Source organism: Meleagris gallopavo, chromosome 2 (genome assembly GCF_905368555.1).
Source record: "Meleagris gallopavo chromosome 2, MGAL_WU_HG_1.1, whole genome shotgun sequence".
NCBI lineage: Eukaryota > Metazoa > Chordata > Aves > Galliformes > Phasianidae > Meleagris > Meleagris gallopavo.
The window spans coordinates 52634453-52656068 of NC_139405.1; the positions used below are offsets into that span (position 1 = coordinate 52634453).

Consider the following 21616-nt stretch of genomic DNA (forward strand, 5'->3'; position numbering starts at 1 on the left):
GACATATCACCAGCCTGCTGTAACTGTGTTGCATCAACTGGCTTCCTTGTGAATAGGTGAAAGTGGCCAGCTAGGTGAATAATTTTGTCACAAAAATAAACTAAGTCACTTAAACAGGACTTTCCCTCCATTAACCTGTGTTGGCTGTGACCAATGACTGCATCGTTTTTCAGGTGTTTTTCAATACCTTCCAGAATAATCTCTTCCGTAATTTTGCCAAGAACTGACATGAGACTGACAGGCCTAGCTGAAAATCAGGTCAATCTTGCCAGCTTCCAGTTGAAGCCCAGCAGTTCCAGGTGGGACTTGCAGATTCCCAAGACAGTTGAAAGCTAGTTGAGAAGAGGTCTCATGGTGGCAGCTTTTTGGGTACCCTGGGATGAATCCCATTAGGTCCTCTTGACTTAAGTGCATCCTGTTGGAGAAGCAAATCCTGCACAGATTCATGTTTGGATGTAAGTTAATCATTACTGCAGTTACAGTCCTTGAACTCAGGGTTCCCATATATGTATGTATATAAAGGATAAAATTTCCTTCACTTTTACGTTTTTTTTTCTGAACATTAAAAAAAAAATAAAGTTTGTGTTTTCCTCCCAAAACTACGTCTCACTGTGGCTACCCCAGCCATTTCCGGTGGCCCTCTGAGTGTGTGTACATTTCTAAAAAGAAAGATCAGAACTAGAAACTGCAACAGGCCTTTGCTGAGGATTTCTAATTCTCTCTTCTTTCCTTCAGCAGCTCCATTTTTTTTTCCTTATAGCTATTGTCAGTCAAACAGCTAAATAAAGAAAACAGCTAGATTAACTTCACTGAAAAAAAAAAAAAAAGTATAAACTAAGAAATCAAGATATCAGAATACATACAACCATCTACAAAATGTAAAATCAAAACTTAGTTACTAGACATAGCCACCTTTCTAGCTTTTATTCCAAAATGAGTATCCATTACAGCTTCAATTCTTCCATTATTGCACCTTTCTTTCTTTCTGTTTATCATTTATAGAGAAAAATAAGCTTATGTTGCATTTACCTCTGCTGCTGAGAACTTGAATGAGCCTGGTTCTCATAGATATTAAGCAAGCTTACTCCTTTATCATATAGAGTTATACTGTAAAGTACATCTATATTTAAACAACCAGCTAATGTGTACAGTCGTTTATCTTGTTCTAAATTAATTAAATTGTTGTAAAACTACACAGACTTACTGTTCTCATACACTTAAACCTAATTCTATACTTATTCTTCTTATAAACTGTAATGTCAGATTAAGTTAAATCACCTTACATCTTAAGTAAATGTTTTGTAACCTACAGCATAGTTTCAGAAATTGCATTCCACACTATTCATTTCCATTTATCTGTTCAACCTTCTGCCTCAGCGATTTTATTTCCATGATTTCTCTTTAAATCTAACTTCATTAGGAGTTAATGATTTCCAAAGTTCTCTCTCTCTCTCTCTCTCTCTTTTTTCTCCTCAGAAAATCCAGTTGCTTTTTGTTAGTTTGCCACTGGGTAATTTATAGGCCCTATCCACATCTGTCTTTATTACCAGCATCCCTGTTTATAGCATTGGCATTTGTACATGAGCTGAATTGTGCAACATCCAACTAGAAGAATTGCAGGAGGAAATTGTCCACTCTGATATCTTGAGGCTTCTTGATGAGAGAGTGGAGACATTCAGGCATTCAGACTTTGCTACCTGAGCCACCAATGAATCATGTTAATGAATTCTGAATACCAGTGAAAGAATTTCATCATCTGCAAGACTCGATGAAGTGAAACTTACAGAGAGTGCACCATTTCTATGTTTAAAATTGGCTACTAAGAAAGAAATCTGAGGCCTGCTGGATATCATACCCATCAATTTTGTTCATTTTACTTCTCAGAACTTTTGGGAATGCTGAAAAGCTGACATACTCTCTCAAAAATGTCAGATTTTAGTCAAGGCAGATGTAGTTACTACCTTAAAAGAAGGAAACCCAGATTGAGAAAAGAACAACAATGCAACACAGTGAAAACATACTAGATTCTGTTCTGCTCATAACCACTGCAATCCTCCATTCCTGATCATTAATATTTTTCTCTTTTCCTTTTCCCTGAAGATATTTTAAAGAAGCTCTGGGGATGGAGACTGCCTGCGCCGGAGCTCACCTATGGGAATTTGCACAATCAGTGTACCACTGTTTTGAAAGACTTGATGTGCATTGTGCTAGTGAAGATTTTAATTAAACTCACTGCCAGATAGTCTGAAGCAGCTGAGCCCCATAGCTATCGTATATGAAAGAAGAGCATTGAAGTAGATTCAATAATTACATTGAAATCAAAACACATTTTAGGCTTCCATACAATTATCTATGTCACCAAGACGTTCCCTCAAAAACAGGAAATATTTGTAACATAGAAACTCATATACATATGTATGTTTTATTATCAAACTCAGACAATATTACATGTGCAAAGTATAAATTTAAACTATGTATTTTTTTCCACAAGAAAAATCTTAGAACAGATTCTTGAAAAAAAAACTACCCCATACGTCTCTGCATTTGGAAGCATCTAAAAGCCTATCCCACACCACAACTTTTTTTTAAAGCTGACATTACATTTTCTGGAAAATGAAGCAGAAAACAAGGGACAAAGAAGGAAAGTGAGGAGCTAAAATTTGCACAGATAACAACATAGTGTTGTCAGGGAAGGAAATTCTATTAGGATGATCTTAATTGTCATTGTATCATGATTTCTTAAAAAATTCAAGACAAGAATACAGAACCACATATGAGACAGATATAATAGAAATCTACACAAATACATATTAAAGAAGCTGATAATTTATTCAGAAAATGAAAATATTTTGTTTCGGATGTATTCTGTTTAGACTGTGAGTGCACTGTACTAAGTTCAAAACTGAGATGAGAAGTTAGAAAACTGCTAGAATTAGAACTGAAACCTAAAAACAAAATCCTTCTATCAAGTTCAGATTCTCATTTCTGTCAAATGTGATTATTACTATCTCATCACCTGTGACTCTTTACTTAAAAAAAAAAAAGTAAACAAAACAATAAAAAGTGAGTCTTCAAAAAATATTTGAATATTTTCCCCTTTCTCACACAGAATGCCTTTGAACTTGAACACCTACTTGCTTATTGGTTCTAGATCACTTTACATCAAGGCTGATTTTGATGGGTTAAATATTCTTTTTACATCAATCCCACAATCAGAAACATTTAGGCTTTGACCCTGGTGATAATCATTAGAATGGACAACCTGGTGTCTGTAGCACTAGGACAATCCCTTGACCACTGGCTGCAATTCTGGTTTGTTATTGCAAAAGATTCCAGAAGTTAATTGCCTGCAGGCAGATAGTATTCTATGTATTTTAATTTAAACTCCTATAATTGTCCTGGAGTGCCTCCTGGTTTTATTTCTACAGGCTTTGCTATCAAGATTCTGTTTTCCCCTTTCCTGTTATCTCAGTGACTGCTGATATAGAATGTCACCCCTCTCTCCTAGCTGATAAATCCCTGACATTTTATTCTCTTCTCATAAGCCATCTTTTCCATCATCTTCATCATGTAATTGTCCCTTTTTCTTCTCCGCTACATCTTTCTTGAGATGTGGAGACCAAAGTGACTCACCACAATCAAGATGTAAGCACATCAAAGCTTTGAGTGGCAAACTCTCTCTCTCTCTCTCTCTCTCATTTCTGTTTCCAGTAGCTTACATGATGATAAAGTTCAGCTGATTTTTTATTTTTTTTTTTTCTATTACTACTGCATGCCAAAGGAATGATTTCAGACAGTTGTGAGCCCAAGATCTGCTTCTTGAGTTAAGGGCTATTTTCAAGTTCAGTGCTGGAGAAAACTTACAGTGAAAAGTTAAATGGCTTTCTCTCTGTCACTGTAGTAGAACCAGACATATTTCCGAGTATCTTTCTTCTTGTTTTATATTACATCATCAGGCAACCCTAGCTTCTTTTGAGTTAAAGAACATTTCTTCCTTGTCTCTCCAGCTTTCCCTGTAATCTATTTACTGACTTATCTCTTTTGTTATACTATAAGAAATAAGCAAGCAGTTCTAGAAAGATATGGCTTGATGGTTATTCTCAGAAACATGATTTATCAAAGCCTAGCTCACTACATCCACAGATGAGACCCTGGCTTTGGACCAGTTACCTTTATGGCTTGTATCTGCAAAGTGCAAAGCATCACTGAAATATCACAGTGGCATAGAAGTATATTTAAAGAGAACATTAAACTTTTAAATTATGCTTAGAAGAAATCCTACCCTAATTACTGCAAACTTCAGGACACAGCTTAAATGTATGCTTTCAGAAAGCCTTACTAAATATGCTGTAAGTGAAATATTTTTTAAACTCTCATCCACATTTAAAATTGAGAATAAAGGAATTAAATGTCTCAGTTTTCTCCTTGTCTCATGAGAACTGTCCCCCCTCGCTAACAGCTCTTTGGTATTATAATGAAGCCTTTCCTCACTGGGCCTATTTTAAACTATTTTTATTTTTTTCTGCTATGTATACTATGTTGGCAGGGAACTCCCTTGCCAGTTTGTGTTCTCATTTGAAGTGATGGACTACTAGTAAATAAAAGTGTTCAATTACCAAATGAGATCTAAAACTGCAGTCCTATCACTTCAGACACCATTTTAAACAGGATACTGGAAAAACAGGAAATAATACTAATCTGGGATTAATTTTTGTATAGTATTCACTAATTAAGTATTCCAAACACATTAAGAGCCTGAAGGAATCTTTCTTGTCTCAATGGTGGAGATGTAGTTAGTAAAAAATTTTTATTTATAACAGTCACAAGAGTATTCTTAACCAGGAACTGTATGCCTGCTAGCAAGAGAATTAAGTAGTACCTGAAGTCACATTTTTGTGTCATGTCTTACAATAGTATTCTACATGATATACACACTAAGCTTAGTCTTTTGTGAAGGGGAAAAAGAAAAGGAAACAGTTTTGTGAATTTTTTAGATCAAGCTCCCTACAGGTTCTCCATAGGCAAAGTTCACTTGCTTTTTATTCTCTCTCAACTACTCCAATTAAGATGATCTGTATTAAACAGCAGTCAGGAAAGTTCTGATGACTAACATATGTATCTTAATATTTGCAATGCTTTCTCCACATCCCTCCTTTTTATTTCTCCTTCAATCCAACTCAGAGGCACTTCTGTCTTTAGTGCATCTCCTCCTACCCTTAAGCTATTAGACTGCTTATAGACATAATGTTTGAAACTTCCAGTCTTCTCAGTTTCACTTTTTGAGAACTAGTATAACTGTACCTCTACACTCTTAATTTTGTTTTTCTTTCATTGGAACGTGACAGGAGCATTTCATTTATTCTTTATTCAATGTTCTCTGTATTTTTCAGTATTTCCTTGCATGGTCTCTAGAATTTCTGTTCTGAATTTATGTGAGTTAGTAGACTGAATAGATAAAAAAAATTCATTGCTGGCATGACGAGGAAATTTCAAATTCATTGAAATTTCAAGTTCAGCACCAAGTTCTTCTCAACTGTATTTTGACAAATAAGAAAAGGAAATAGAAAAACAAAATGTATATTTCGGTTTTCCTCACAACATAGTATTTAAAGTTACTCTGATATGCAAATACTGTTTGGAGACTGCTGTCAGATACCCAGTTTTAATATATCCTTCCTGAAACTGTGAAGTCATTTTAAGATAATGCCTGCTAAATATATATAATAGCTTTAACACTGCAGTAACTTTACTCACTGATTTGGGATTTTATCTTATTTTATTTTAATTTTTTTTCAAAAGTAAATGTGGAAACTTGAGTAGTACACTTCCTCAACTATTTGGCAGTCAGCCACACTAGACAATAGTATACATGAAAGTCAAAATAGTGTCAATATTGGCAGGTAATGATGATTTGAAAATCAAATAAAAGACCAATTTGTATTGAGTTTTGCAGTCATTCTCTTCAGCTGCCATCTACTAAAAAGATGAAAATACAAGAATTACTTTTTTAGCTGGAAGGCACATGCTGCTTCTCTGCTGTATTATACTGCATATGTTTGAAAACTATCCACTTCCTCGTCATGCCAGCAAACAAAAGAAATAATAATTTTATGTCCAGAAATTATTAATATACTTACAGGAAAACAGAAGGAGCAAAAAATTACATATATCTTCCAGTGGACTCATTCATTCCAGGCTTTTATGGTTTTATTTGCTATTTTTAGTAGTCTTCCTTAAATATTTCAACTTCTATCACTTGCCCACTAAAACAAATGGTAAGAATTTTAAACAAATAGTATATAGCTTCTTCTTTATTTTAACGTGATTGCTTCAGTAAGGAAGCAGTTCATAATCAGGTTTGATGAAATGCTTGCCTTCATGGTGCTCAGATGTCCTTGCTCTGAACTCAGATAAACATCCTTTTTTGTGTGTGTGTTACAATCTCTGTTGACTCTGCTCCGCATTCCTTTCCCCATACTTTCCAGTTGTGAGAATAATTAGCAACATCCACTGGTGATAGCAGGGCTGCAGCAACCTAACAGTGATATCTTGCCAACACCAGCTGTGCTTCAGTATTTATTTATTAAGATCACAATATTTACACAGGACAAACTTGCTGAGATGGCAAATGGATGAATGCAGTTGCAGCAGCTGAAATTCAGCTTGACTTTTGGAAAGAAATAAAATTCATACTGGGTAACATTAATCTCTAAGTAGAGGAAATCCAAGCCTTTAATTCCACTTTCAAATTATGTTTTGCTGGCTCTTGAATTTAGACCATAGATGATGGAGGGAAATTTTATACTGCAGTGTAGTGAGATGAAACTTCTTTGTGCACTGCATTTAAATAGCAGAGTGTAAAGACATTGGACATGTAGGAAAAGGACTCATCAATGAGACAGGCATTCTTTTTGCATTGCTAAGGCCAAGTTTTGACTGAGCAAGTTGAGTGCGTTCAGGGCCTATCAGTCTTATTTGTGTCCTGAGTTCCCTGGAATGGGGCCATCCTGAAATATGCTGAAACAATGTCACTTCTACTTGCTTGAAAAACAGTCTGGGGAAACAGTACCTTATAGTTCAGAGTGAAGGACATTGACAGAATATTATTCTGCATTAGAGCTGATGACTTCCCATCTCTTCACAGTAAATAAAAAATGACCTCCTTATGTAAGAAGACAAATCTTTTCCTAAATAAGTAATAAACAATCTGGTAATAAAGGGTACTTACATGAAAACATACCATGAATATCTGGGGAAAAGGATCTTTTCCAATTTTTGAGTGTGAGTAATGCAACCTGAATGATTTATAAATATTTTCGTGTGAAATATGCATCAGATAGCCATGCCAAGAACAAATTCTGCAGAAATTAGTTTTGTTTCACCTCCAGTAAACAATGGTTAATCTCCACTCATCTGTTTTGCATGCATACTTAAATCTTCTCAGGATATATTATTTTTCCAAAGTGGGCAGCTTCTCTAATTTTAATCAGTGATAAGTGATTAGTGTTCTTGAAAATTTACGTGAGAAACATTCTTAAGTATGGTTCACCTGACCTCTCCAGCTACATTAAGGATGATGTTAGCTTTTATGAACAATGAATACACAATTATTGACTGCTAAGAGTTAGCTATAAATTCTGGAGTACATGATCAAAAGTTGTTATCTGTTAGTAACAGTTTTCTGGTGTGCATGAAATACATTGACTTTATATCCTTCTCCATTAGTGAGCATCAATACTACAATAAGCATCACTAAGGAATGTAATGATCTTTTCAATATAAGAGCAGTATTGAGGCCAAATAATGACAAAAAATACTCAGCTTTCTCCTATCTCATAGGTGGAAAGGATTCTAATTTAAGAGTTGAATAAAATGCAGATTTTTCTGTGCTGTCAGCAAACACAGACTGATTTTTTGGATCAAGTTTTCTTATGATTGGTAAATGTCATGGAAGTGATAATTATGTAAGAAGACCTGGCACCTCTCTTGGCTTATTATGATTTTTCCCTTACATACACTGGATATCTGCACAAGATAACACTCCTAACTTATATCAAAATCGAAAGTTTTGTTTCAAGCTTTTTAACTGAGATGGTTCCCTAGGTTTGGAATAATAAAAAAAAAACTCTATATTAGCATATATATCATAACATTACATTATAGCATAGAACAGCATATATTATTGGTGCTTTTCACATAACAGTATGTCATTATTGCATAGACATATAGCCCAATCCTCAAGGGCACTGAAGTAAGATCAAGGGAGAAGACTCAGTTTGAGTCAGTGTCAGTGTAGTTATTTGCATGCCAGTGAGGCATCCTGGCTATTGGTCTAGTTCAGAATGGATTGGATCATTCTTTGTGCTTAGAACTGATCAGTTTTTCCTTGACTTCAAGAGTTAATACACTTATGGATAGATAGACACCTATCTGTAGCTAGATACATGAGAACACAGAGAGTTACACAAACACACAAATGTATGCCTTAGTCTATTTGTACACGCCATATCTCTTAAATCCTATGGGATGTCCCCTACATGAATGCCCATCTTTTTGAAAAAGGAAGTTTCTGACTACTATGAGTTAACTAAATACAATGAGGATCAATATCACTATGTAATCCTAACTAATCTATTTGATGTGCCTTCTACTGTAATGTAAATGTTAGCTGAGTAAAAGACAACACATGGGCCATTATTTAATTCAATTACAAAAATAACATAAACTTAAATATTAAATGTTTCTAATTGATAGCAATACTATAGCAGTATAAAAAGAGCATCTGTAACATCGCATAGGCTCTAGGATGTTAATTAATCCCCCAGCAAATTTTTCCAATTTTGACACTGAGGAGATCATAAAGTATCTCAAATATTTTCTTAATTAAAAGTTATATGCAGAACATCTGTCTTAGTACATGTTTACTTTACATGCAGTATTGTGCTCTCATTAAATTATATTCTGGTAGAGATTAATAAGGATGAAAGAGAGCTGTTTTAGAAGTTAGCAGTGTAAAATAGAAACTACAATATATGTTGAGAGAATTTGAAAATGGAAACATTTAATGAAAATTCTATAGAAAATCCAAAAAAAGCTATTTCCTAGAATATTTCAGGAGTCTGTATTAATCAGTGAAATAAGTTATTCAGCTGTCATTAGTTAGTATTTACAGTCTTACTGAATACCTATGACTGTGATTTTAAAAACACAATATGCAACTTTCGTTGAAGAGTAGAAATGTTGCATAACCAAAAGGTCTGGAATGGAAAATCCAAACATTCAATGCAGTCATTTCTAAGAGCTGATCCTCTCCTTCTTCCATCAAGTACTAGTAAAAAGCGAGGTATCTTTGTTATTAGAATAGGATTAAACCTACTATATTACAAAGTCACAAATCAATTTTCAGTTCTTTAACCTTGGGATTACAAATGAATGACAATTAGTAGGGAAAGAAATGAATGCTGGCTGCAAGGAGGTTTTCTATTTCAATGAAACCTACGGACAGGAAATTGACTTTAAAACCAGAAGAGAAAGTTTAAGGACTAAATAATATGAACTGCAATTTTCTCTTTCTTTCCTTTTTCTTAAAAATGATGGGTCACTTTTGTGCCACCTCTGCTTATTTACTCACAAACAAAAAAATGGAAGAAAATTACTTGCATTTGTAACAACTTAATGGAAAGAATTGTTCTTAAGACAATGATCAACACAGATGATCTATCAGTGTTGTAAATGTCATTTGATGAATGGAAAAGTATATTAACAAGAAAATAAATTGAGGGGGAAATAAAAGCAAATTTCCCTCTACGTACCAGAAAAAAATGTTCTCATTCATATCAGAAACTCAGATTCAACATTAGTGAGCATAGTAGATTTTCTCTTTGACTCACGGGGACATGTGAGCATTAAGCCACTTTGAAACCATAATACTTCTATTGTATTTTGACTACATCAGATCATTGTACTCTAGTTACAGCATTTACATACATAAACTGTGATTACAGAATAGATAAACACTCCTTCATTTACCCATGGTGTAAAGCTTCTTATTGTGAAATTATACGTAATTTTAATAACGTGAAAAATAAATCAGTTAACTTTTAAACTAATTGTGCATTTCTCTGACACAGTTAATTTAACATTAGTAAAACAATAACAGCATGATAGATATTAATTGACAGATCACTTCATGTGTTTGTGTAAATGTAAACAAAATTAGACAAGTTATTACAATAAGCATTAAAATATTAAAATAATACAACCAAAAAATGCACAGTTATGAGATTAAAACAGAAAATCCAACAATCATCCAACAGATATACTATACTACTATATGAAATGCTGACCTTTGGAAATTATTTTGGATTTGTCATGGCCTCTGATAGGAGTCACAACAAATCAGATTTTAGGAAAATCTTCTAATGCTCATATTTAAACTGCGTTTAGCAATAAATAAAAATGTCACTATTTCCATCAGATCCTCTCTCTCAACAAATTGTTAAATAATAAGCAATACAATAAGCTTAAGAGCTTATTTTTGGTATTCATCTGTTTACAGATGTAAAATCAAATGAGAATAAATATTTTTACTGTCATAATTCTCACAGTGTGCCAATGACAGGCTTCCAAACTTTCTATAGTAGCATAGGCTTTCAACTGAGAATTAGCAATATCAGGAAACAATCACTCTCTACATTATGCTTCAATATCAAATATCTTCATTTATCCATTTCTTCCTGCATGTGCTGTATTTTGATTAAATCACATAAGCAAATTACATATAAAGATATTTTTTTCATTAATGCTGTAGTGTTGAATGTTATCAATTCATTAAGCTAAACTGACCTTGGTAATCTGGGTCTTCAATCTATTATATATGTATGTCTGACATAATATCTGCAGTTCATGGTTACCTGACAGAAAAATCTGCTGAGAATAAATAAGTATGACTGAAACTGAATAACAATCCTCCAAGACCTAAGTGATCTTAAACGAGATTAATTTAAGTGCTGTCTCAGCACTTAAATGCTGCTTCATTTATTGTTGCATTCTTCACTGGAGATAGAAGAGAATAGAACAGTGGAAGTTTCTCTGTAACCTCCTGGAGCACCAAAGACCATTTCCCACTTCCTTGTCTAAAACAGTAAGCTACGTCAGTTATATCACCTTGTTGCAACCATGAATATCCTGTATACATGTAGCTGGATATGGATTCTAATATTAAGATTATAGATGTTTGAAAAGTCATAGGACTATACAATTTACTGATAAATACATACAATAGAATGTTTAACTCACAGTGTTGTAGGTCGATTGCAATCAAAATGATTGCATATATACAGACTTCTGCCAAGGATTGACCAGAAGTGCTTCCCTTATACAGGAAAATCTTTAGCAGTTATATCCTAGTAAACACAATATGTAAACTATATAATTCCACTCTTGGTAATTTTGGCAAACTTTGATAGGACAAGAGGTAAAGACTTAAAATTAGAAGAAGGAAGATTTAGATTAGATATAAGGAAGAAATTCTTTTCTGTAAGAGTGTTGATGCACTAGAACAAGTCATCCAGAGAAGTTGTGGGTGCCCCATCCCTGTAAGTGTTCAAAGCCAGGTCGAATGCGGACTTAGGCAACCTAATCTAATGAAAAATATCCTTGCCCATAGCAGGGAGGTTGGAAGTAGGTGATCTTCAATGTCCCTTCCAACCCATATCATTGTGATTCTATAATTCTCAGATTCTATGTTGATGATTATTTAATCAATTTGAATCAGTACATTAGTACACAGAATTTGGATTAAGAATCATAATTTTTTTGTATCTGAAATTCCTTAAATTGCTATCAAATTCTATTGCATATCTAATGCACTTCTAATACTTATTGTACTTTTTCATTCATTAAATTTTAACTCCTTCTAATATTTTATTAGCATCTTTACTTGAACTGAATACGCTTCAGAAAGCTATACATTATTTTTTGAGTATTTGATAATATGTTGAGAGGGGTGAAACACCAAAAAATACATACAGATCAATGGTAAAGATCAAGAAAGATTCTACTAACAATAAGGTTTTAAAACTTAGAACGTATACAGCATTTCTGTTGTTACAGTCTTTTCCATCACATTTACATTTTAGTAACATGAAAGCTTGACTAACAGGAGATGAATATATGCAGAATTAAAGAATAGCTGACTATTAAATATGATTCTACATCTTATTCTACCATCCATCTCTCTCTCTCACACACACACACACACACACACACACACGCAAAATCTAATCTACAGAAATATTAAAGCTGTACTGTTAGAGCAAGGTTGTAAAAGAAAAGATAAATGCAGAAATCACATCTTTTCACAAGTATAAAGACACTGCAAATATTACTTAATGTCTTCTGCACTATAAAATGAAATAAGATAATCTCTGACAGAACACATGAGTAGAAAGTTGCTACTGAGTTATATTTAGCTGAAAGGTTTGATTCAGTTCATGTAGAACTGTTATTTTTTTTAAAACAACCTGATCACATTAGAGAACATTTAATCAGACCTTTGCTACCTGCTTGCTACCTTTTAGGCTACCTTTTTAGTGTCTGATAAGTCCCAAGATTCCTCTTCATAGCTTCTTCAGGGGGATTTTTGCTGGAAGTTAATTCTTGCTGCAAATTTCAGTGTGACTCGGAATACAGGACACAACAGGAAAAACATATATCATGGGACATCAACACAGCCAGTGTCTGTGGATTTCCTTTGCAAGCATTTCTCAATCTTTCATTAAATCACGAACAAACTAAAGAGTTCAATAAAAGAAAATAACTAACACTGTTGTAAGGTTTTATTTTGTAATCAAGTGGAGAAGAACTGAAGACTGGAAAGAATGGCTTTCTGGGTGGTGAGAAACGCCTGAAAAGCTGCATCCTTTATCTCCTTTATATTTCCTCTGAAGTGACAACTAAACTCCTACCTGTTTTTTCCCACTTGTATTCCAGATGGGCACTTTTTCCTTGTTCAGACAAACGTTATTTTGAAAAATAACATAGATACTGTCTATCATTAGATGGTCTAACTACAGACCGAGAGTGTAGACACTTCTGAGTTGGTTGTCTTCACTCCCTTTGGAGTCAATTAGAAGAACACGCTCCCAGATTTGTCTGAGTCTGAGATACGTGTCTAAAATAAAGCAGATGAATTGGTGAATCAGCTCAATAAGAACCATGCTACCACAATTCTCACGAGTGTTATAATGACATAAGTTGAACGATATCATGTAATACCTCGATAAAAGATTGTAGCAGTTGATTTCAAACATTTAACAAAGAAATTCTCTGGTTTTGTTCTCTGTTTTCTCCGAGGAAATTGACCTTGGACAAGAGAAACTCATCTGCCCAAGACAGTTGCAAAAGCCAGGAACCCTGTCAAGCTCACAGAAGTTTGGAATATCTTTGCCACTAGTCCATATTGACAGTTTGGGGGAAAATGTCAGATGTGAGTTTGTAGAAGAACTAATTCCAACAAATATATCCTTGGCTTTTGAGAACTTTTACTTGGAACTTTAATTTTGACTGAGCAGGATGTTGGGTTTTAATCACTATTTCATTCCCACACACCTTTTTATTTCGAGCTATTTTCACTGAAGTTAGTACAGAATTTAATTTAAAATACAAGGATATGTTCAGACAAACACAAAAACATTTGGAAAAAAGTAACAACCAATTTTTTCTTCTTAAGACAACAGTTTTTTATCCTGAAGTCTACCATTATCTACACTCTGAATTTCTCTAGGGAGAACCTGATTACGTATCACTATAGTTCTTCCTCTGGAAATTATTTTACAGAACCAATGTGCCAGATAAACTAGAAATTAAGTCCCCCCTAAAAAATTACAGCCTTGTGGAGATGTGTCAAAATCTGTTTTGGTTTGGCACCCAGAAAAGCCCATCATTAGCGTGGTCTGCAGCCCCCAAAGAAGACTGCTCCAGTTGTCTGAGAAACTTTATGGGTTTCAGGCATCTCCTGGGAAAACATCCTGGAGATCCTCCCTCATTCAGCAAAGCAAACATTCACAGGCTGAGCCGTACTTGAGATCCTGTTGAGAATTACTGCCTATATTCTGTGTTATACATTTGAGTTCTCTTACATCTGTGCTCCTTTTTTTACACAAGTGGAAGCCCTCTGTGTTTACTGTCAAGTTTGACTTCCAGTGCTGTTGGTATCTGCATAAGTATTTTAAATTCAGTTATAAAATATATCTATTACAAAGCCAATGTAAGTATACAAAGGCTACATTAAATGATATGCTGCGCATAGGTTTTACAACCGAAACAGTACTGAGAACCAAATGCCTATAGTGAGGAAATTTTGATTGCAGGGGAGTTGTATGTTACATGCTAGAGTTCGAAGTCTTGTCCAATGAACTGATTGCACACTAGTGATTATAGCACTTCAGAAGCACTCCTGGAATATGTGCTCCAGTTCAGCTTCATTATAAGAAATCTAGTTTACACTCTCTAAGCAACCCCACATTGTAAACTAAGGTACGGGAAGTGAAGAGGGACAGGTGACTTGCTTCAGAAGTGCACTTAGGATTCAAGTTAAAACAGTAGTATAAACATATCCTGAAGTGCATAAATATGACATAATGGATATCGGTCAAACATGATTTCTCTTTGGCTTGATTCTAAGACAGACATTTTTATTGTAATTTTTGCCTAACTGTCAAGGTCTTCCCTCTAAAATATGTTTCTGCTAACTTTAAAAAATCGTGAAAGATTTTCATCAGTACAGTTAAGGCTTATGGTCATTGTTAAACATTCACAATAAAGCACTATAAATGTTTCTAAAGTGCACAAAAGGAAAAAAAAAACCTTCATAATAGACAGCAGCTTATTTTTAATTTGAACAGTAGTCTGGGGGGAAATTTCCTGTCCTAAATTCCGTAGGAGATTTCTATTTCTTTTCTCTTTCTTTTTTTTAAAAATCAGATTCCATCTCTGATTATTCAGATTTCACAGAGATAATGTGTACTACAACCTAATTCACAAGAAAATTAAATGCATTATTCTTTCCATAATAATCTCTTCAACAGATCACAGTATAAACTACTGCAGCTTGAATGACAGTTTCATTTATATATAATGCTAGACTTCAAATTTTCTTTCACTTCTGATGTTTTCTCTCTCAGCTTTTGATCTTCCTGTAGTCCTGATACTTCCACCCCAGGAAGAATGAACTCTAGGTGTTGCTAAAAATAAAGCATTTTAAAAAACTGTTCCAGCTGACAGTGTTTAAGATTCCTTGTGTTTCTAGAACAAAAAGTATGAGTGTACTAGGGACCACTTAAAGATCATTTTTACAGTATCAGATAATGTTAGAACCCAGAAAATAAACAGAACTTTCTTGTCTGAAATGAAGCAGAACATTCTCAAATGTAATGTGTAAGCTATTAAGGCTTGCCTTTGGCTCAAGATCACTCAAAAGAATAATGATTTCCACCAAAAAAGGAGGTGAATTAATTGACTAACCTGCATTATCCTGCATAATAACACTCCAAGCTTTCTTAGTGCACTCTTCCCTTAAAGTACTTTATTCACTGTGTCAAATTCAGGTATTCTCTTCAACTGTACCACAATGGTTGAGGCAACAGGGCTTCATTAACCTTACTAAGAGAGCAATCTAACCTAATTTTCTGCCCTCGTATAATAGGCTTAGTGGTTGATTTTGAAAAGACTAATGCCTGTCTTAACTTTCTATCTATGCTGCTCCACTGGCATCAATGAGCCTCCTTTGAGTGTAGAAAGAGCATACACATTCATTAATCTTTGCTGAACAAGAAGCCTAAACCTGTGTGAATGAAATAAGACAGGCTGTGTGCTTCAAAGTTATGTTTTACAATGGAAAACAGTATGACATGGCAAGTACAACTGCATGATTCTTCTGAATATTTTTCTGAAATTTCTGATGCTGGGATTTAACTTCTTTGTACTTCAAAAAGTATTTGTGAAAGCTTAAAGGAATGTGCAATTTTGCACATTTGTACTGTAAAAATCGACCCATCTTCACTTTAAAATAGGAGGTAAAATTACAGCAGAATAAAATATTTCTTTATTTCAGTTGTTTCAGATTGAAATATGAACATTTTCTATATTATTTTTCTTTCCAGTAGATCTTCTATAGATAGAAAATGATTTAATTGGGTAGTTTTTCACTGTCATTTTCTACTCAGACTGTATCCAAATAAAGATAGAATCGTGAATTCTGAAGTTCAGAAATCATCAGGTATTTTTGTAACTTAGTTTGAGCTTAAAGTGAAAAGAACTAGAAAATGAACTATTCTCAAACTTTTTTTTTCCACTGAAGTGTTGTCACTGATATAACTTTGAAGTAACTCTGTAATTTATAATATATATTTGCGTTTAAGAAGTAACATCATTGAATTTGTTTTCAATAGAAAGAGACAAACAGTATTCCAGATACAGATTAGCATATTTAGTTTATCTTCATCTGGTGTTCCAAATCCTATTCCATGTACATAACTGTCTAACACAACTCCTTTTAATATAGCTGCCATTGCAGCAACTTTTTCAGCAGATGTATTAAGGTTATTGTAGTATCTGAAATGTGGATTTTCTTGTTCTCAGCATACTACAGCATATGTGGATTATAGAGGACAGTAAGGCTAATTATCTCAGATGAATACAAAGCAAAGATGTTTCAAAGATGTCTCAAAGACATCCTGCTATTAAGTAGATGACTAGTGATTCTTCACGGTCTCTGGTTAACGTATATCAAAGAATGTCAATTGAAGATTTCATACTACCAGAATATAATTTAAGATAGGGAAAATTTTCAAATACATGAACTTAAGATAACCAAGTAACCTTCAGTACTGAAAGCACACATATTTGTGCTTGACTTTATACTACTATGAGATGGACAAAGATTGTAAGGCTCAGCGGAACAAAACATCCTTAACTTGTCTCAAAATATATATGTAAGGAACTAAAAGAATCAAGCAAAACAAGAAGAAAATTTCATGTTATATTCCTAAGGAAGTGCTTTTATAGAATCTTCTGTGACAGAATACTTCCAAGTAATAAAACTGTTAAGAGCAGTCCTGCCCTGACAGAAGAGTTGAGCAGCTGGCATATAGACTACAAACAGCTGACCATTTCAGAGGTAGATTTTACTCTTGCTCTTCCCAAGGAAAGGGTCTACCAGCAGAGCAAAGATCTAAGCAGAATTCTTAATGCAAGATTCTCCATAGGGTCTTCCTTGATTTGAATAAACGGCATTGTAAGGAAAAGAGCAAATGCCTGTTTTATTATGTGTCTCTGTGCATAGAATTTTATTTTTGTATCATTTCAGCACATTCTTGCCTATACCAAGTGGATTTCTGGTAGAAAAGTCCAGAACACCAGACATACGGAAAGTAAACAAGAAAAAAGAATGTACTTATACATAAGTATTTACATATATAAATATATATGCATATCTTCTTGTCTTTTGCACCATACACTTTTAGAGCTGTATAGACAGTGTTTTAATGACAAGTGAGTTCCTAGTTTTATGTTTCGTAATTATATTACTTTGAATAGATATCTAACATAAAGTCCTTGCTCCTGGTACCTACAAGTGAGAGATACGGACAAAATATTCAGAAGTTGTGTATTTCTCCCATCTTTGTTTTCTGTCTTCAGTTCTTATTGATTTCACTGGATTTACACACTGGTTTTATTAAACTCTAGGAAACCATTTTAGACCTTTTCTTTTTCCTGCACAGTTTTTTTTGTTTATTTGTTTGTTTTCCTGCAGGACAGTGCAGGCAGTAAAGACATTATAAAGATATGTCCTAAAAGGTTAAATCCTTAGAAAGGGACTCATTACAGTCTTATGCTTAAACTTCTTATGTTGTTATTCAAGGTGCCTGCAATTTGTTAGCTGCAATCTTCAAAAATAATCTTTAACATGCCAAAAATATCCCTTTTAATGACTGCTAAAATTTTAACATTGTACTTCAACATATTAAGAAAAATGGTTCTTTTAACACAACAATTTTCTGACAACCATGACATATAAACCGTCCACAGAAGAAAATCAGAAGCGTGTATATCCTGAATTGAGCTCATCTGTCAAAAGATGTGAGATAATTTCTGACCACACAGTTATAAGAGCAGTTCTGAATAACTTGTTTTGGACTGCTGATAAAAACATACAAACAAACAGCTATAGGAAAAATAGAAGTGAGAGCTTGGAAAATGGGAACTCCTTTAAGTTTCAATTTCTGAGCCTATTTCTGAGTAGTTACACAAGATGAAGTTTTGATTTTTCTATATACAAACCTTCATATGAGAAAAACACCTAGAAGAGAAGGGTTAGGACTGAGATGGAAATATTATATTTTGATATAATACAGATACATGACAGTAACAGTAACCTCATAGACTATTTGTGGAATGTGCCATGAAATCATGAACCTGATGTGTAACCTCAATAAAAATTTCTAAAGGCAAACTAAAGAAATAAGAATTTAATGCATTCATAAATATTTAAGGAATTCTGAATAGGAGTTTCTATTTTATTAGGTGAAAAGAAGAGGAAATATCTAGAATCACTAAAGCAGAATTGCATACTTGCAGCTAAAATTTCCTAAAGATGAACAAGTTGCTGTTAGAAAGAAGCTGATTTATCCAAATGGGCAAGGCAATTGCATACAGACCCACTGGATAACCGTAAGTAGGTTGTAATGTTATTTTGAGAAGAGTATGGTTGGTGTGGCCTGATGAAGAATTTAATGAATTTTGATAATTTTGTTGTTTTACAAAACTAGGAGGTGAATTCTACTGTTCAACTAAACTTATGGGACTAGATAAAGTCATGGATACAGTGGGTTTTACAACTGATTAATGTATAGATACTTAATGAGAGTGTAATTATGGAGATCTAAATACATTTACATAAATTCCTTAGCTCCTCTAGATCTGTGCACCTGATAGCTCACTTTCTCTGTTAGGGCTGTTGATAGAATACTTTCTATGTAACTGTTGAATACAATGGAGCCTCTTCTTCTCTAGTCCCGTCTAAATCTTCTCTAGGGTCTTTCTTCAGAAACTGAGGATTAAAAACACAGTTCTTCAGAGAATGATCACATGAAAGAGACTACTGGAGAGCATCAACTGAAGAAGCATAATTCATGTTCATGCATGTACACATATACATAAACTAACTTAATAATAACACTGCAAATGAAAGAGTAGAAAGCAAAAACTATTAGATATGAATACAATAAAGACTAATTCTTTTAAACTCTGAAAAGTGAGTTTCTATTTCATTCCTCACAGAAAATTTTTTTAATTAATTTATTTTAAATTGAACTACAACTTATATTCAAAGTAGATAAATAAAATTTCAGACTTCATGTGAACTTTTTCAGTGATAGGAATAATCTGTCACAGAAAATGACAAGTTCTAATGGTTAATTACTTCTGCTGCAGAAAATGCTTGTCTTACATCTCATTACTGACTACATCTAGCATTTGATTACAGATCACCAGGTCAGGTTATGCTGCTGTTTTTCTTTATAGGTATGTATAAACTTAATTAGTTTAGAATTCTTCACTTGATAGAACAAGTAACAATAAAAAATACATCTTTTGACTTCCTATTTATATGGAACACATGGAGCTTTTCTATATTCAATAAAATTTCTCTATATATTTCCTACCTCAATATAAAATAGGAACACAATTGCAGAAGTATATGTATCATTATCAATATTAGAAGACATACTGCATGTGTATTCCCCTGCTTTCATTTCTATATGCATCAGAACTATGTTAACACTTTAAGATTTTTGTATTTTGACAACTCTGAGAATTCATTTTCAGTTTCACCAGTTCTTTAGTCACAGTTTCCCAGAGTAAAGTTCTTAAGGAAGCACAGGCTGCATTTTTAGTTGCTACCTGTAATATGTTACATATTTTTACCCAGGCTAACAAACCGATGTAGATCACAACTATTGACAGCTCCTCCTGTGCCTGTATTGGCTGTATCTTTGCAGCAGTAATTCAATATTTTTTCCTACATTCTCAATTTAAAAGTTATAGCATGAGATCATTCCCTGTGGGAGCCACTGAAATGCAATAATATCCATTTATAACTACACTACAAAAGGGGTTAGTTTTTAGTCATTTCACTTGCTCAAATTTGTATTTTCATTTTTATTTTCAAAAAGTTATTTTTTAATAAATTTTTTAATAAAAAAAAAGAAACAAATCAATAAGTATTAAGAAAGAAAACAAGATAAGCTAGTTTCTCAAAGCATCTTGTGATTTTTATTTTAAACTTGTAATGTATATATAAGGCAGGAAGATAGAAGAGTGCTGAGTCTAACTTCCAGTTTAACGTTGATGATATATTTGCATTATTTTGCTAACAAATAGAAATGAGTTCTATATTTCCAATTTTTAAATGAAGAATGCAAAGCTGATGTAAAATAATAATAATAATAATAATAATAACAACACAGTCTACGTTATAAGACTCTATTATAGTTTTCTTTTTTTTTTCTTTTTTTTTTTTCTCCCTGAAAGTTCTAAAAGAGATTTTAAAAATAATTCAGAAATGACTATAAGAAAATTCCAAATAAGTACACTGAGAATTGGAAAACTTTTTATATATTTTCCAATGCAGAATAAAATTCTGTCTGTTTTTTACAGGCAAAAAGAACACAGACCAATTATTAAGAAATTCTTTGTTTAATCTACTGTCATTTACAGCAAGATGAGTTATCCCTATATTATTTTGGGTGCACTCAGATAGGCATAGCCATCAATTTAGCTCTAATTAATGCCATTCTATGGCTTTTAATGTTGATGAGCAGACCATAAACTCAAAAATCCTTGAAAAACATCAATTACACTTCTGTAGAGCAAGTTTATACTGCATAAGAATATAACTGGCAACTGTTTTGATGAATCATGGACATGAATTTTTGGGTCATTAAATGCTGCAGCAGTAAACAGTGCAAATATGTATTTGAAGATTTGATGTGTTGGATGCTGAGTAGGTGATTTCTGGTTGCAGTTCAGAATATGCTTGCATTTAGAAGCATCAAGGAGCAAATCACATATTGTACTATATTATTATATATTATATATATTATGTAATATCAGAATTCCACCTAGTTACAGAGAACTGCAAATATATTTTAGTGAAATTCTGAAGAACTACTGTTCCCTCCGTTCACAAGTATAACAATAGAAAGTATTGTTTCCATAGCAAACAAAGTATTTCAAATGAGGGGGAAAAGTAAACTACAACACAGTTCTGCCCTTTATACAAGCAGAATAGATAGCAAGCAGACAGTATGACACAAAGTTTCTTCTCCTCTCCTCTCCTCTCCTCTCCTCTCCTCTCCTCTCCTCTCCTCTCCTCTCCTCTCCTCTCCTCTCCTCTCCTCTCCTCTCCTCTCCTCTCCTCTCCTCTCCAACCCCTTTAGAAAGTTTCATAGCATGAATGAATGGCAGTGATAAGAGCACCTCATACGAAGAGAAAATAAAAATGAAAACTGATGGTGCTGTACCATGTCATAGGTTTCTTATGTATGGATTTGAA

General features: G+C 33.6%; 2 long non-coding RNA genes across 2 annotated transcripts in view; one reads left to right on the top strand and one right to left on the bottom strand.

The window, feature by feature from the left end:
- Nucleotides 1-6466, bottom strand: part of LOC146544978 (uncharacterized) — a 31782-nt gene extending 25316 nt beyond the window's left edge. The window contains exon 1 of the long non-coding RNA XR_014881366.1: nucleotides 6138-6466. This is a non-coding gene — a long non-coding RNA (uncharacterized LOC146544978). The remainder of the gene's footprint in view (nucleotides 1-6137) is intronic.
- The window catches only part of LOC146544979 (uncharacterized), a 35155-nt gene that overhangs the window by 2469 nt on the left and 11070 nt on the right, over nucleotides 1-21616 (top strand). Inside the window, exon 2 of the long non-coding RNA XR_014881365.1 lies at nucleotides 18586-18732. This is a non-coding gene — a long non-coding RNA (uncharacterized LOC146544979). The remainder of the gene's footprint in view (nucleotides 1-18585; nucleotides 18733-21616) is intronic.